Source organism: Eptatretus burgeri, chromosome 1 (assembly GCF_056783735.1).
Source record: "Eptatretus burgeri isolate ZD-2024b chromosome 1, Ebu_testis_v1, whole genome shotgun sequence".
Taxonomy (NCBI): Eukaryota; Metazoa; Chordata; class Myxini; order Myxiniformes; family Myxinidae; genus Eptatretus; species Eptatretus burgeri.
This window is the reverse complement of record NC_140961.1, coordinates 87497364-87513435: the sequence shown is the minus strand read 5'-3', so window position 1 is coordinate 87513435 and position 16072 is coordinate 87497364. Positions and strand designations below refer to the sequence as shown.

Genomic DNA, 16072 nt, shown 5'->3' with positions numbered 1-16072 from the left:
TACTAAATATAAACTGTCCAGCCTGCTGGAGGTATGCACTCGACAAATTGCTGTTGTTGTATGCTGTTTTGCTTCATATAATTTTCTGGGAAATTCTCAAAATGGTGTTTTCATGTGCAACTGCTTTGCGCACTTAATATTCCACAAAGAAAGTGGGAAAAAAATATCCATTCATGGCAAGTGTAACTTAGTCACGTTGGTGAAATTTCCTCGAGATCAGACTTCACTACATCGCTGTAAGAAACTGTTAAGATGTGGGGAAAAGCCAAACAAGAATGGCAGACAAACTGTTCATGAGTAAATAGTCACAATTGTGTCCCAGACATTTCGACCATGATCAGATAATGCCTGATGGACTCGTAACCAGAGATCCAAAGTCTCTTATCCTGGAATAACCAGGGGAAACCTGTAATTTAACATTGCAAAGGAGTCATCAAATGTTCCATGTGTCCACCAGCAGCACAACATAACACTTCAGTCACGATTCTGCTGCTGTGCCTCTGGTAACACCCACCCACTCTAATGACTCCAAACTGGCTCAGCACCAAACTCAACAACTGGGACCTCCGAACCAAGGTGTTTGGATCTTGCTACTTGAAGTGGTAAGTCTCCAATGTCGGCAATGAGATCACGAGAGATTCAACATAACAGGATTCAAATAAATTAATTGTAAGTATGTTAATTGCCTCATGATTGGGAAGGACTGAATTAAGATGAAGGGGGAAATTTACTTAAATGTAAAAGAGCAAATATATTCAACACTTACGAGAGACAGAGTATATCGAAACATACTAAATTCTAAATTTTCACAAGTAATACATAATAATAACACGAAAAAGAGCAATTATAGATTGCAGACCCTTGCCAGGACTTGTTTGTGTGGTGTTTGTGTAGTTTTGTGTGGTGTTTGTGTCGTTTTGTGCGGTGTATTTTATGTGCTGGTGTGTTATGTAATTAATAATAGACATAAATAGAACTGCCACTTTAGAAATGTTGCCAGTGACGACCGGGTACCAAGACCTCCTGCTTTGATGCAACCCCTCTTTGATCGGACACTTGACCCTGACCCATGATGTTTATTATTATTATTCAATTGAATTCAGAATGGGATAAAAATGAATTCAAATAAAACCAAATGGAAGAGCAAATAGATACAGTCCTGCATTAAAGTAAACAGAAGGAACCAAAACTAGTAAAAAGCAATGATGAAGTCATCAGGAGGAACCTGGATAGAATTTGGGTTTCAGCTGCTACTCTTCTAACCTCAAACCCATCCAGGTGCAGTATAGTGGGCCTTATTCAAAAAAAAAAAAAATCAAAAAGAACCAATGAGTAATCCCCCTTGCAGTTATACCGCTCATGGGTCCTTGTTCCCCACCCTAATTTCTTTCCTAATAATTAAACAAAAATCAATGTTTTTTTTTTAATAATCTTGTGATACAAAGAGCTTGCCACACTGTTCTCCTCCCTTCTCCTCCCCCCATTCCCCAATGAAATTAAGTCGTTTTGAGAGATTTATTGTCCCTCATCTCTGACAAGGGACATTAAGATAAGCTCCATGTGACCAACCAACCTACCGATCATCTGTCCATGTACTTTTGTGTAAGTGATATTTCAAAATCTGTGGAATATTTAGCTTTCATATATGCAGATATCTATTTCTCCTGACATTATCTCAATGTGATTTTATCATGTCTGTGATTGGCTGAATTATTTTGCCATGGCAACCATCTGAGTAACATGGCTTGTGTACGTGATATTTCAAAAACCGTTCAAGATTTAGCTTTCATATTACACAGATCTATTCCTAATACCACCAAAAGAGGTGGGGACCTAGAGTATCAGCTCCTTGTTTGATCTGGTGTTGGTGTGGCACAGGCTTGATGAGCTGAATGGTCTCCTCCTGCAGCTAATTTCCTTGCTATTCCTTACTGAACACTCCTGCAATTGAGCAGCTATCTGAAAACCTCAGCATGATTGAGATTTCATTATGTAGAAGAGAGCACAGAAGTCGAGGTGCAGTCAACGATTGGCAAGCTGAACATTAACATAGATATAACAAAATAGCCCAGTTGACTATTTATCTAGAACTGATGCTGTAGTTATCAATTATAAATATATACACTTATCCTGTTGTCTATCAGATAAGGGTTAAAAACGAATCAGCCATAGCATTTTAAGATAAGCCAAAGTTGAGGTGGGAGGGTTTTTCTTATTGGAGGAGTTTTAAAGTTTCTAATGGCTATCACAATTTATTGAAGGGATTATATAAATGAGTGCACCATCCATTAGATTTCAGCTGGGATTTTTTTTTTTGATCATCTGTCAACATTGATTACTGGTGGACAATTAATGGTCTTTTTCCCAAAGTGTAGGTGATCATCTCCTTGACTGTTGCCAAAATCAAAATTCCTACCCTCATGTGAAAATCATTTGCCCAGCCACATCTCAGGAATGATACAACAAACAGAAATCGAAATTGAATCCCAATCCAACATGCATTCATCAAACAATAATATCATAAATGTTTAATTTGGAGAAAGAGACTCAAAGGCAATATCTTAACAACCCTCTGGTTGTTTCCAATGATTAAAATGAAAAGTGTGCATATGAATCCAAAGCATACACAGAAAATTGCTTTGAGATTCGAGCTAAGGAAGGTGTATCACACTTAATTCACTGCTATGGACAATGAATGCAAATAACCCTATTAAATTATTTTGGCGAATATTGGGAATTTTTTTTGGTAGCATCTCCATAGAAAAGAAATCCCTGCTGTGGGAGAGATTCTCACTAACGATTTTCAAATAATCATCGCATTGAGAGAAGTGATACAATATATTTAACCATTTTAAAGCGAACCAGCTAAGGGGAGGCACAATATTAAATACAACCTTAAAATCAGGATAGAATGAAGAACTCGGCTTCCTGATGAAGGCAAGTGTCAATATGTATTGGTGGAGAGGTCGAAGAGATGAAATTAACATGATGTTGATCAAGGAATGCTAACTGTCGTGGGAAGCAAGGAAAAGTTGACTCAGGCATTAACCCTTCACCAGGGCAAAAGAGACAGGATATGGATGAAGGTTGATGGAGGGTGGAAGTGAGTCAGAGGTAGGTGCATCATAGCTGGATCAGGAATTAGAAAGCATGTGGGTGGAAGAATGATTTTGACAGGGAAGGGTTAGGATTCAGGGGTTAAAAGTCAAGGTGACTGAGATTTAGAGAAGAGTAAATAACATGTGGGTTGGTGAGAGGTGGGGGGGGGGAGGGGGAGAAATGACAGAAGATGTGATCAATAAATTTAAGCGGCTTCGAAAAGTGATGCAAATAATAGCAATAATACAAAATTAAATACAGTATTACATACAATTATAAATAACAAGAGTATGAAAACAAAATAGTTTACAAAAAAACAAAAAAAAAACTAACATAAATTACAAAATTAACAATAATAATAATAATAATTAAGATATGTTTTTATACGTTAATTATTACTAGCAGAAGCCTGTGGTAAAAACATCACAATAGAAAAAAAATAAAAATAAAAAGGAAACCTTTTAGTCTTGCACTATTTACAAGAGCTCAAAAATGGGAGATTCATTAAGGAATGTCTTGAGTACGCACATGGCACTTCAAGAAAAGAAGAGAATAAAACGAGTTTAACAATGATTTCTTCAAAACATTCGATTGGGTAAACTCACCATGGATTATATGAAGATAGCTTTAGGCCGAGGAACAAATTACAAGCTGTCCGCAAAGTTTTGTTCTGGTTTATCCTTGGATGAAGTGTTTCTATGTCAGCAGCAGAGGTTTGGAAAACAATCCTTGACGTACCCTCACAAAAAGAAGTCCAAGGCCATCACATCGGGAGACCGTGGAGGCCAGGGAAGGCCCCACCACTTCCAACCCAACTACCGGAGAAGTTCTCATTTCTAAAAGTTACACTACGTGCTTTTTATGTGTGAAGACACAATCTCTTGTTTACAACTTTGTTTTTTCTATTATAATTTTCCTGTAGGTTTCGATTAAATTTCAAGAAACTTTTACTCAATAGTTCCTCACCGAGGAGTATTTCTGTGTTTTAGGACAGGAAGACAGCATTTGCCTGTTATATATAATTTGACTTCAAGTCCTCAACTCCACCCCCCCCCTCCCAAACCCGATGTCCTCAACCTTTCCCCCCAACCATAAGGCTTCAATCCCTTCTCCACTCCAAGCCTTCAATGTCAACCCCTCCATCACAACTCCTGAACCTCCCCCCCACCCCCCACAACACATAAACAGAAACCACAAATATCAGAAAAACTAGATCCAGGCTAGCCCCTCCATAAATCTAGATCCAGGCTCGCTCCTCTATCACCAATTCCCTTAGTCCAGCTGGGTAGTCCAAAACTGAAACTGACTGGATGCAGATGTGGCAGGAGAGCAGGCCTGAAGAGAACAAGTCGACACAACAGCAAGGACACAGCAAGAGAGTGAGCTTGATTGAGTAACAATGTCCAATGAGCCCTCTGGCACAGGGCACGAGCTTTCATTAAATGCCTTTTGCTGTCAAAAGTTGCCGCCTTTGGGGCAGTCCCAAGACAGCATCGGTCAGATGGAGATCGGTCGGTCGGATGGCTGGCGCATGCATTGGCAGAAAGCCCTGATTGATGCCCATGAAGACAGAGCTATTTTTTCACATCAGATGCCAGAACTTCTGCTTTTTGATCGCCTGAGAATAGCTCAAAGCCAGAAAGTGTACTTTTGACCTCTGACCCAGTTCTTGGCCAGTTGAACCCAGAGATATCGTGTGTACAAGACATCCTTAACCTGTCTAGATGTCGGGATGAAAAAAACATGTTGAGATGAAATCCCCAAAAAGCAACCAACCAAGGTCGGAAGGAATGACAAGGTTGGAATGACACAACACAACACCACAATCCTTTTACGGATTTCCATTACGACATCTTTAAACATTTTTCTGTCTCAATCGCACAACAAATAAAATATAGCATTACACCAACCCACACTACAAATCTAAAACTACCTGTAACATAGACATCTTCATACATTGTTATGATTGCCACGTATTACAAAAATGCCAAAATATGTCGTAATGGCAAACCTTAAAAGGATTGTGGTGTTGTATTGTGGTGTCACTCCTATCTTGCCAATCCTTCCTTGTCATTCATTCCTTCCTTGTTTGATTGTTTTTTTTGGGGGGATTCCATTCCTACATGTTTTTTCTTTTTTATAAAATGTTTTTTCTGACTTGTATATACAGTACTGTTTTGCCTTTCCCAGCAGTGATGCAATGATTGCACCCTTAGTGCACCTGGGGTGTTCATCTGTGAGGCTATAAGGTTGTGCTAAGTCTGCTTTAAGTGATGCCGAGGTCAGAAATTGGTGGACAACTCTATACAGTTTTTAGGCATTGGTGTAGAATTGGCACACAGTGAAGATATACCAAAGGATAGAGCCCATGAGCTCCCGCAGAATGAAGATGCAGAAAGCATTGGTGACTGGGAAGGGATCAATGATCAGGAATGAGCGCAGAGTCAAAACTTCCGACGGGACATCATTCTTGTATTCCTGGCTGTGAAATGTTTGAGTTTCTGGACAAAAGTTTACAAGTCAGAAGAAACTTGGAACTGCTTTAAAGCAGTAGAAAGATTATAACTTACTAGTGCATTCCCTGTATGTATTGTTGAGGAGAGTCTTCAGACTCAGATGAACAAGTCCGAGTCAGGATATTTCTTGTAAAGATGTTGAGTTATGGGTCGAAGCATAAATTTTCTTTGGTTAGTGTTCTTCTTATCAAGTACAGTTGAAGATAAACTCTCACTTATATAATGATGTATTAGCTTTTCACCTTGGATCATTGAATATTAATAGATGTAAAGATGTTTTGTGTGCATCAAGTATTGGCCTTCTGTTTGAAGGATAAACTTATGTAACCTTTTTATAGGAGACCCACACAACCCATGAGGCTGCCTTCCAATGAAAAAGCAAGTGTCAAGGGCATGTTTTTTCAGTCACCTCACTGAGAAATTCTATGGAGTGGCTATCCTCTTCTCATCAGGTTTTCAACCGAAAGTACTTCGTGTAAATGAGGTCAGTTTGGCTGGTTTGTTACCTGTGAAAGTACAGTATGAAGACTTTGTTGTTAACTTCATCAGCGTTTATGCTCCATGTGTTGGAGCTGCAAGAGTGTGGTTTTTCAATCACATGCAGAGATTCATGCTCACCTTGCCTGGTGAAGAGTGTGCAATTATTGGAAGTGACTTTAACTGTTCTCTCAATCCCTCCCTCCATAGTGCGTCAGGAGCCACAGAGTCCTTCTCCTAAAGTATTACAACAAGCGACAACACCGTTTAACCTGAGAGACATCTGGCATATGCAGCACCCCACAGATAAATAATTTACATATATCAGTTTCAGGGAGTGGCCGTCTCGCACTCCCGAATGGACAGAATCCATCGGTTTCATCGTTGGTGCAGGAATGTCACTGACTGTGGTATCAAACTTGCACATTTTGTCGATCACAATCTGACCTGAATAAAGTTTCCCCTGGCTGAGATAAGGTGCAGCACTGCTTTTTTTTGGCACTTCAACAATGTCTTAGTCCAGGATGAAGGTTTTCACCAGTGATTTAAAAAAATTGACAAGCTTGGACAAAAAGGACAGGAGATTCTGACCATGGTCATGCAGAGGATGGGAAAGTTGAGTGATACAACTGAAAGTTGAGTTGAGTGAGTTGAGTAAACAGAAAACTTTTGCTGCCTGAGCTTTCTTTCATCCTGAACCCAAACCTCTGCATCCATTCACCACCACCACTACTACTACTACTACTACTACTACTACTACTACTACTACTACTACTACTACTACTACTACTACTACTACTCCTTACTTTAATGGCCCCAGTTATTCCCCACATTATTTTGGGATCAGCTGGGGAAATATTTGTCCCAATTGTTTCACGAACCATCTCGTCACTTGATCATGCCTGGCATTCGGCTGCACAACTGATAAAGAACTAGAAGGGCACTCATTAGAGCGCATACCTCCACCATGCAATGCCTGATCCAGTAGAACAAACATATCGGGCCTGCCAAATTTCTGAAACATCATGCTCTACAGTACATCGTTTTTGGTCCTATCTCTCAATGGGGAAGACTTTAAGTATTAAAAAAAGTCTCAGAACTGGATCTGGATATGGATCTTCACCAAAATCGAAACAATTCTTCCTTGTCATACACCCAATCTGTCGACCAAGTTTCATCCAAATCCGTTCATAACTTTTTGGGATATCCTGCTCACAGTCAGACAAACATACAGACAGACAGACAGACAGACAGACAGGGGTGAAAACATAACCTCTTTCGTTATTCAGTGGTAGAGGTAATAAATGGTTTGTGGCTATGAAAGTGGATAATTTTAGATACGTTCAATTGCATATTCTTCTGTCTCTTTCCCGAAGGACAACTCTGTGGCTCGAATGTCTAAACTATATTAATATCGTTGATCAAAATGATTTTCGTTCTGGAGAAGTTTTGTTTTTCTTTTCAGTAATTTTGAGGCAATTAAACCATGGAAGTCGTGACGCAATAACTGCAAAAACTAACGAAAGAAGAACGCATGTTCATCATTCCGAATAAACCATCTGGTTTTTCATTTACATTTAATCAATAAAGCAATACTTAATCGATTCAAACGAAATGCCTACATATAACAAATGAATGGAACATTTTCAAATGCCCTACCATTGTCTGGTTATATAAAGGAAAATCAATCGTCAGAGAGCTGTTAAAACATCATCACAAACTCCAAACCCTCAGCACATCCTTATGGTAAACGATTTTTTTCAAGTCAGTGTACTGTGATGCAGCTAAATTGTCTCATTTAGAGGCATTGTCACATTTGTAATACTTTCAGGGAAAATAAAAAGAGAATAATAGATGCTTGAGATGGAACTAATCACCTCTAATTTCGAGTGTGAATTCTGTTTTGCAGTCATTGTTCATTTATTATTCAATATTGGTGACATCAAGGGGATTTAACGTTATCCATTTCAAGTTTCAATTATGACATGAGGATGGCTTTTTATCCTAATAACCTTGTGGAGTGAACTTGAAGATGAAGATAATGTCTAAGAATTTCCAGGTGTTGGAATGTGACTTGTATCACCTTGAGGGAGAGAATAATTGTGTTCAGGACTCTTCATCAGGCTGCATTCAAGCTGCATTTCCATTAGGAATCATGGGAGAGAGAGAAAGAGAGAAAGAGAGAAAGAGAGAAAGAGAGAAAGAGAGAAAGAGAGAAAGAGAGAAAGAGAGAAAGAGAGAAAGACATTTGATTCAGTCTAATGCTCAGTGCACACAAGGAAGTGGCCAGTTGGTCAAAATGTCAGCAAGTTTGCATATTTGTGATATTAAACAGACTAACTGAAATGAAGAATTTGTTGATTTTTCTATTATTTAATACTTCATTCCACAAAAGCTATTTTCTAATCATGCTACATTTTATTACAATTTCCTTTTTTGTATACATCGTCGAGGCTCGTGGAAGAGCTAATACACTGAATGGATCATGACGTAACAGGATGCTAGAGAGAAGTGTGGGGAGGGTGTGTTGGGGGGAGGATACTAACGGCAGAGATGAAGGACACCATAGAGGGAGACTTGGACATACAATGGGTGTGGGGCAAATGGAGGGGGGAGGGGGTAGCAAGGTGTTAGAGAAGATCATGGTTTTGGATTGGAGATGATCTGAATGGTGTAAAACAGCCATCTTGAAGACCTTGAGAGAAGAATGCGATTGAATAGATTTTGGAAGTTGGTTCCACAGACAGGAAAAAACAGAAGAAATTAAAACTGGTAAACCAGTAATCCCGGGCTTCAAAGCGTGCCTCCATTTTAACAAATTTCAACACTATCACCCTGTCACATGATATGGGTTTTCCGAGTTAGAAAGTTAGTTCAAGTCTGCAATGGGGTCCAGCTTCGGGGTCCCTCATGTTATATCAATGAAGGATTGAAAAGCCCATTGCAATACATGATAAAGAAAGAAACTTCACATTGGACAAATCGAGGCTGGACAAATTTTCAAGTCCCCAAAAAAGTCCAATAACTCCACATTTGCATATTAATGTAAATGGCGAATTTGTAGAACGTTAAAATATCTTCTAGAATATGTGGTCACTATATGTCTATCTTCTTTAGTTTTCATTTTACGACATGTCAAAAATGGGTGATTTTAAACTTTGGGGGGCTCTGGGGCCTCACTGGGGTAAAATACAGACATAGTGTAAACATATTTGGAGTCCCTCTTCAAGGCCTATCAGAATCTGTCATTAAATTTTTTCAACTCTCATTTGCATATTTGGCATATTTAATGAGGCGAATCGGCATCATTTTAATCATATAAATTAAGCAATGATTTCGACGAAATGAACAACTTAACATTGCAATGGAACCTTGCAAATGTCTGCCAAAGTTTGAGGCTGTCGTATTACCCCTTCTGGAGAAGAAGATGTTTTTAGGTTTTGGAGAAAATCCAATATGGCCGCCAGACCACGTGACCCACGTCATCAAACTTTTCAAAGTATAAACATCAAGTGGAGAGTTATTAAACTGTTAAATTTCATTCAATTTCATCAAAGCATTGTTTTCATTTAACGACATTTCACAAATGGGTGATTTTAAACTTTGGGGGGCACTGGGGCCTCACTGGGGTAAAGTCCAGACATGCTATAAACATATTTGGAGTCCCCTGTTTATGTGCTATCGAAATCTCTCATTAAATTTTTTCAACTCTCATTTGCATATTTTGCATATTTAATGAGGCGAATCGGCATCATTTAAAATCAATAAATTAAATAACGATTTTGACTGAATTAACAACTTAACATTGCAATGGAAAATTTCACATGTGTGCAAAAGCTTGAGGCTGTTGGGTTATCCCTTCTGGAGAAGAAGTTTTTAGGTTTCAGAGAAAAACCAATATGGCCGCGATACCACGTAAACTACGTCATCAAACTTTCCAAAATATAAATGTCAGATGGAGAGTTATTAAATAGATAAGTTTCATTGAATTTCATCCAAGCATTGTGTTCATTTTATGACATTTTAAAAATGGGTCATTTTCAACTTTGGGGGGCTCTGGGGCCTCACTGGGGTCAAACACAGACATCGTATAAACATATTGGGAGTCCCCTGTTTATGTCCGATCTAATGGTGTCATTAAATTTTTTCAACTCTCATTTGCATATTTTGCATATTTAATGAGGCGAATCGGCATCATTTTAAATCATATAAATTAAATAACGATTTGAACCAAATTTACAACTTAACATTCCCATGTGATGTAGCAAATGTGTGCAAAAGATTGAGGCTGTCGGATTATCCCTTCTGGAGAAGATGTTTTTAGGTTTTGGATAAAATCCAATATGGCCGCCATAACACGAGACCTACGTCATCAAATGTTTCATAGTATAAACTTCAGGTGGTGAGTAATTATCCTGTTAAGTTTCGTTCAATTTCATCCAACAGTTTTCCCTCCAGATCCGCCACAAAATCGGTCAGTAGAACATAAAACGCCTTTAATAACAATTAAAACTGGTAAACCAGTAATCCCGGGCTTCAAGGCGTGCCTCCATTTTAACAAATTTCAACACTATCACCCTGTCACATTATATGGGTGTTCTGAGTTAGAAAGTTAGTTCAAGTCTGCAATGGGGTCCAGCTACGGGGTCCCTCATGTTATCTCAATGAAGGATTGAAAAGCCCATTGCAATACATGATAGAGAAAGAAACTTCACGTTGGACAAATCGAGGCTGGACAAATTTTCAAGTTCCCAAAAAAGTCCAATAACTCCACATTTGCATATTAAAGTAAATAGCGAACTTGTAGAAGGTTAAAATATCTTCCAGAATGTGTGGTCACTTTTTGTCTATCTTCTTTGGTTTTCATTTTACGACATGTCAAAAATGGGTGATTTTCAACATCGGGGGGCTCTGGGGCCTCACTGGGGTAAAATACAGACATAATGTAAACATATTTGGAATCAACTCTTCAAGTCCTATCAGAATCTATCATTAAATTGTTTCAACTCTCATTTACATATTTGGCATATTTAATGAGGCGAATCGGCATCATTTAAAATCATATAAATTAAATAACGATTTCGATCAAATTAACAACTTAACATTTGCATGGAATATCGGACATGTCTGCAAAAGCTTCAGGCTGTTGGGCTAAGCCTTCTGGAGAAGAAGATGTTTTTAGGTTTTGGAGAAAATCCAATATCGCCGCCATACCACGTGACCTACGTCATCAAACCTTTCAAAATATAACCTACAGGTAGAGCGTGATTAAATGGATAAGTTTCATTGAATTTAATCAAAGCATTATTTTCATTTGACGACATTTAAAAAATGGGTGATTTTAAACTTTGGGGGGCTCTGGGGCCTCACTGGGGTCAAGTCCAGACATGGTATAAACATATTTGGAGTTCCCTATTTATGTCCTATCTAAATCTGTCATTAAATTTTTTCAACTCTCATTTGCATATTTGGCATATTTAATGAGGCGAATCTGGATCATTTAAAATCATATAAATTAAATAAAGATTTTCAGCAAATTAACAAATTAAGTTTTCCATGGAATACTGGAAACGTTTGCAAAAGCTTGAGGCTGTTGTGTTATCCCTTCTGGAGAAGAAGATGTTTTTAGGTTTTGGAGAAAATCCAATATGGCCCCAATATCACGTGACCTACGTCATCAAAATTTTCAAAGTATAATCCTCACGTGGAGAGTTATTAAATGCATAAGTTTCATTGAATTTAATCCAAGCGTTGTTTTCATTTTATGACATTTCAAAAATGGTTCATTTTCAACTTTGGGGGGCGCTGGGGGCTCACTGGGGTCAAATACAGATATAGTATACATATATTGGGAGTCCCCTGTTTATGTGCTATCGAAATTTGTCATTAAATTTTTTCAACTCTCATTTGCATATTTTGCATATTTAATGAGGCGAATCGGCATCATTATAAATCATATTAATTATGTAACGATTTCGACCAAATTAACAAATTAACATTATCATGGAACTTTGCAAATGTTTGCAAAAGATTGAGGCTGTCAGATTATCCCTTCTGGAGAAGAAGATGTTTTTCGGTTTTGGATAAAATCCAATATGGCCGCCATACCACGTGACCTACGTCATCAAATGTTTCATAATATAAACTTCAGGTAGTGATTAATTATTCTGTTAAGTTTAGTTCAATTTCATCGAGCTTTTTTCCCTCCAGATCCGCCACAAAATCGGTCAGTAGAACATAAAAACGCCTTTAATAATAATAATAATAATACTAACGATTTCAATAGAGCTTCAGCCATGCTTGAAGCCCTAATTAAAACTGGTAAACCAGTAATCCCGGGCTTCAAAGCGTGCCTCCATTTTAAGAAATTTCAACACTATCACCCTGTCACATCATATGGGTTTTCCGAGTTAGAAAGTTAGTTCAAGTCTGCAATGGGGTCCAGCTACAGGGTCCCTCATGTTATATCAATGAAGGATTGAAAAGCCCATAGCAATACATGATAGAGAAAGAAACTTCACATTGGACAAATCGAGGCTGGACAAATTTTCAAGTCCCCAAAAAAGTCCAATAACTCCACATTTGCATATTAATGTAAATGGCGAATTTGTAGAAGGTTAAATATCTTCTAGAATTTGTGGTCACTATTTGTCTATCTTCTTTAGTTTTCATTTTACATGTCAAAAATGGGTGATTTTAAACTTTGGGGGGGCTCTGGGGCCTCACTGGGGTAAAATACAGACATAGTGTAAACATATTTGGAGTCCTCTCCTCAAGGCCTATCAGAATCTGTCATTAAATTTTTTCAACTCTCATTTGCATATTTGGCATATTTAATGAGGCGAATCGGCATCATTTTAATCATATAAATTATGCAACGATTTCGACGAAATGAACAACTTAACATTCCAATGGAACCTCGCAAATGTGTGCAAAAGTTTGAGGCTGTCGTATTACCCCTTCTGGAGAAGATGTTTTTAGGTTTTGGAGAAAATCCAATATGGCCGCCATACCACGTGACCTACGTCATCAAAATTTTCAAAGTATAAACATCAAGTGGAGAGTTATTAAGGTTTTAAGTTTCATTGAATTTCATCAAAGCATTGTTTTCATTTAACGACATTTCAAAAATGGGTGATTTTAACCTTTGGGGGGCTCTGGGGCCTCACTGGGGTAAAATACAGACATAGTGTAAACATATTTGGAGTCCTCTCCTCAAGGCCGATCAGAATCTGTCATTAAATTTTTTCAACTCTCATTTGCATATTTGGCATATTTAATGAGGCGAATCTGTATCATTTAAAATCATATAAATTAAATAAAGATTTTCAGCAAATTAACAAATTAACTTTCCCATGGAATACTGGAAACGTCTGCAAAAGCTTGAGGCTGTTGTGTTATCCCTTCTGGAGAAGAAGATGTTTTTAGGTTTTGGAGAAAATCCAATATGGCCCCAATATCACGTGACCTACGTCATTAAAGTTTTCAAAGTATAATCCTCACGTGGAGAGTTATTAAATGCATAAGTTTCATTGAATTTAATCCAAGCGTTGTTTTCATTTTATGACATTTCAAAAATGGGTCATTTTCAACTTTGTGGGGCGCTGGGGCCTCACTGGGGTCAAACACAGACATCGCATAAACATATTGGGAGTCTCCTATTTAAGTCCGATCTAAAGGTGTCATTAAATTTTTTCAACTCTCATTTGCATATTTTGCATATTTAATGAGGCGAATCAGCATCATTTTAAATCATATAAATTAAATAACGATTTGAACCAAATTAACAACTTAACATTCCCATGGAACGTAGCAAATGTGTGCAAAAGATTGAAGCTGTCAGATTATCCCTTCTGGAGAAGAAGATGTTTTTAGGTTTTTGGATAAAATCCAATATGGCCGCCATACCACGTGACCTACGTCATCAAATGTTTCATAGTATAAACTTCAGGTGGTGAGTAATTATCCTCTTAAGTTTCGTTCAATTTCATCTAACAGTTTTCCCTCCAGATCCGCCACAAATCGGTCAGTAGAACATAAAACGCCTTTAAAAATAATACTACTACTAACGAATTCAATAGGGCTTCAGCCATGCTTGAAGCCCTAAAAATGAGTGGAGGTGAGCCGTAATCCTAGATTGAGGTAGTTTCACCAGAAAGGGGTTGGTGGTGGACAGTATGCAGCCGGCAGAAACCAATGGGGGAATGGGGCAAAGCACAGAAAGATAGAAAGATTAAAGGGTACAAGACTAGAGAGGAGGTTGTAGAAGACAGAGAACACAGACCTGACTGTGATGGGAAAGTGATAGATCCATAGACTCAGCCTCACCACAGGTGAAATGACACAGTAGACATATTTATTCCCCTTGCCGAAGGAGAGGGTATTGCCTTTGGGCCGTTTGTTTGTTTGTCTGATTGTTTGTTAGTTGCAAATTCAAAGATTTTTCAAGTATATTGGTCAGTCGATTTTGTTGTTCTCTGTCTGCCTGTATGTTTGTCTGTTTGTCACATGCAGGTCACAATTATAAACCGATCGTCATGAAACTTTACCAGGTTGTAGAGGTTGTCTCAATTGAGAAGCCTATTAATTTTGAGGTCAATGGTCTTCTTGAGGTCAAATTTCTAAAGTTGTCATTTTTCATTAGATTGTGTTGAAATTTGAAGAAGATTTGCATATTACAACATTGAATTGGGAAATCACCTATTTTTGAGGTCAAAAGTTAAAAGGTCAATTCAAGGTCAAACTTCTTAAAACATCAATTTTTATCTGAAAAATCATCAATTTTCTTCTGAATAACCAGAATATTAAGCAGCAATTGCAGAGTGTATCACTGAAGTTGTAAACCAACTATTTTTGAGGTTAAAAGGTCAAAGGTCAACTCAAGGTTAAACTTCTAAAATCATCAATTTCAATCTGAAAAATAAACAATTTTCATCCGATTGACCTGAGCTTTGATTAAGGTTGTCAATTTTAATCTTAATGAAATGGACAATTTAATGTATTCATGGCAACCTTTGGAGAGGTTGGTTGATTTTGCAAGTATCTTGCTCTGCCCATCCTTTTTCTTGATTGTTTGTCCGCACAGAACTTTTGAGTTTTTCTCCGTAACGCCTTGTCAGATTGAGAAGAAATTTTCACCATTGGTGTGATTACTCATGTTGAATGTTGTAATCATAATTATGACATCATAGGTAACGTGGTGTGGCAATCATATTGGAAAATGGAAAAACTTTGGACCTCTGTATCCTTGAAACCGCAACAAGAAAAAAATTGAAACTTGGCACAAGGCGAGTAATCCTTTTGGGAAATAAGTGTCTTTTTTATGATGTCATAGGTGCCTTTATTACGACGTCATAATTGCATATGTATAACGCTACATCTGATCAGTATGAAAAATTCTGAGGGCCAACTAGGGATAAAATGGTCCATAGAAAAAAATTGATGACGTCATTGATCACTTGATTTGGCAGCCATATTGTTTTCTGTTTTTTTTAACCTTCAAAAACCTTCTTCTCTGAAGTGGCTGAATAGATCGAGGTGAAACTTTAAACGTATGACCACCAATGTATGAGGAACAAAAGTTTCACACATATGATGTCATAGGTCATGTGGTTTGGCAGCCATATTGGATTTACCCTGAAACCTATAAAAAAATCTTTTCCAGGAAGGCTAGCCAAAACGAGAGGAAACTTCACACAAATGTTCCCCAAACCATGGGTGCACAAGATTGTTAAGAAATAATTGATTGGTCACATGGTTTGGCAGCCATTTCTATTTTGATATTTCTTAACAATCTTATTGGATTGTAAAAAATATTAAATAATGTTTTCTCTGGAACCGCATAATCAATCGACATATAACTTCACATTTGTGATCTAGTAGTCATGGGGAATATATGTTTTAAATTTCAACTTGATCGGGTACATGGTCTAGCAGCCAGAATTATTTACGTGTTTTTATCTGTGGTTTTTTATTTATTT

General features: G+C 37.7%; 1 long non-coding RNA gene across 1 annotated transcript; it reads left to right on the top strand.

Moving 5' to 3' along the window:
• Positions 1–367: 367 nt before the first annotated feature.
• On the top strand, positions 368–8222 carry LOC147034910 (uncharacterized). Its single transcript, XR_015060732.1, has 3 exons — positions 368–602; positions 5954–6099; positions 6303–8222. It is a non-coding gene; the product is annotated as an uncharacterized LOC147034910 (long non-coding RNA).
• Positions 8223–16072: the final 7850 nt, after the last annotated feature.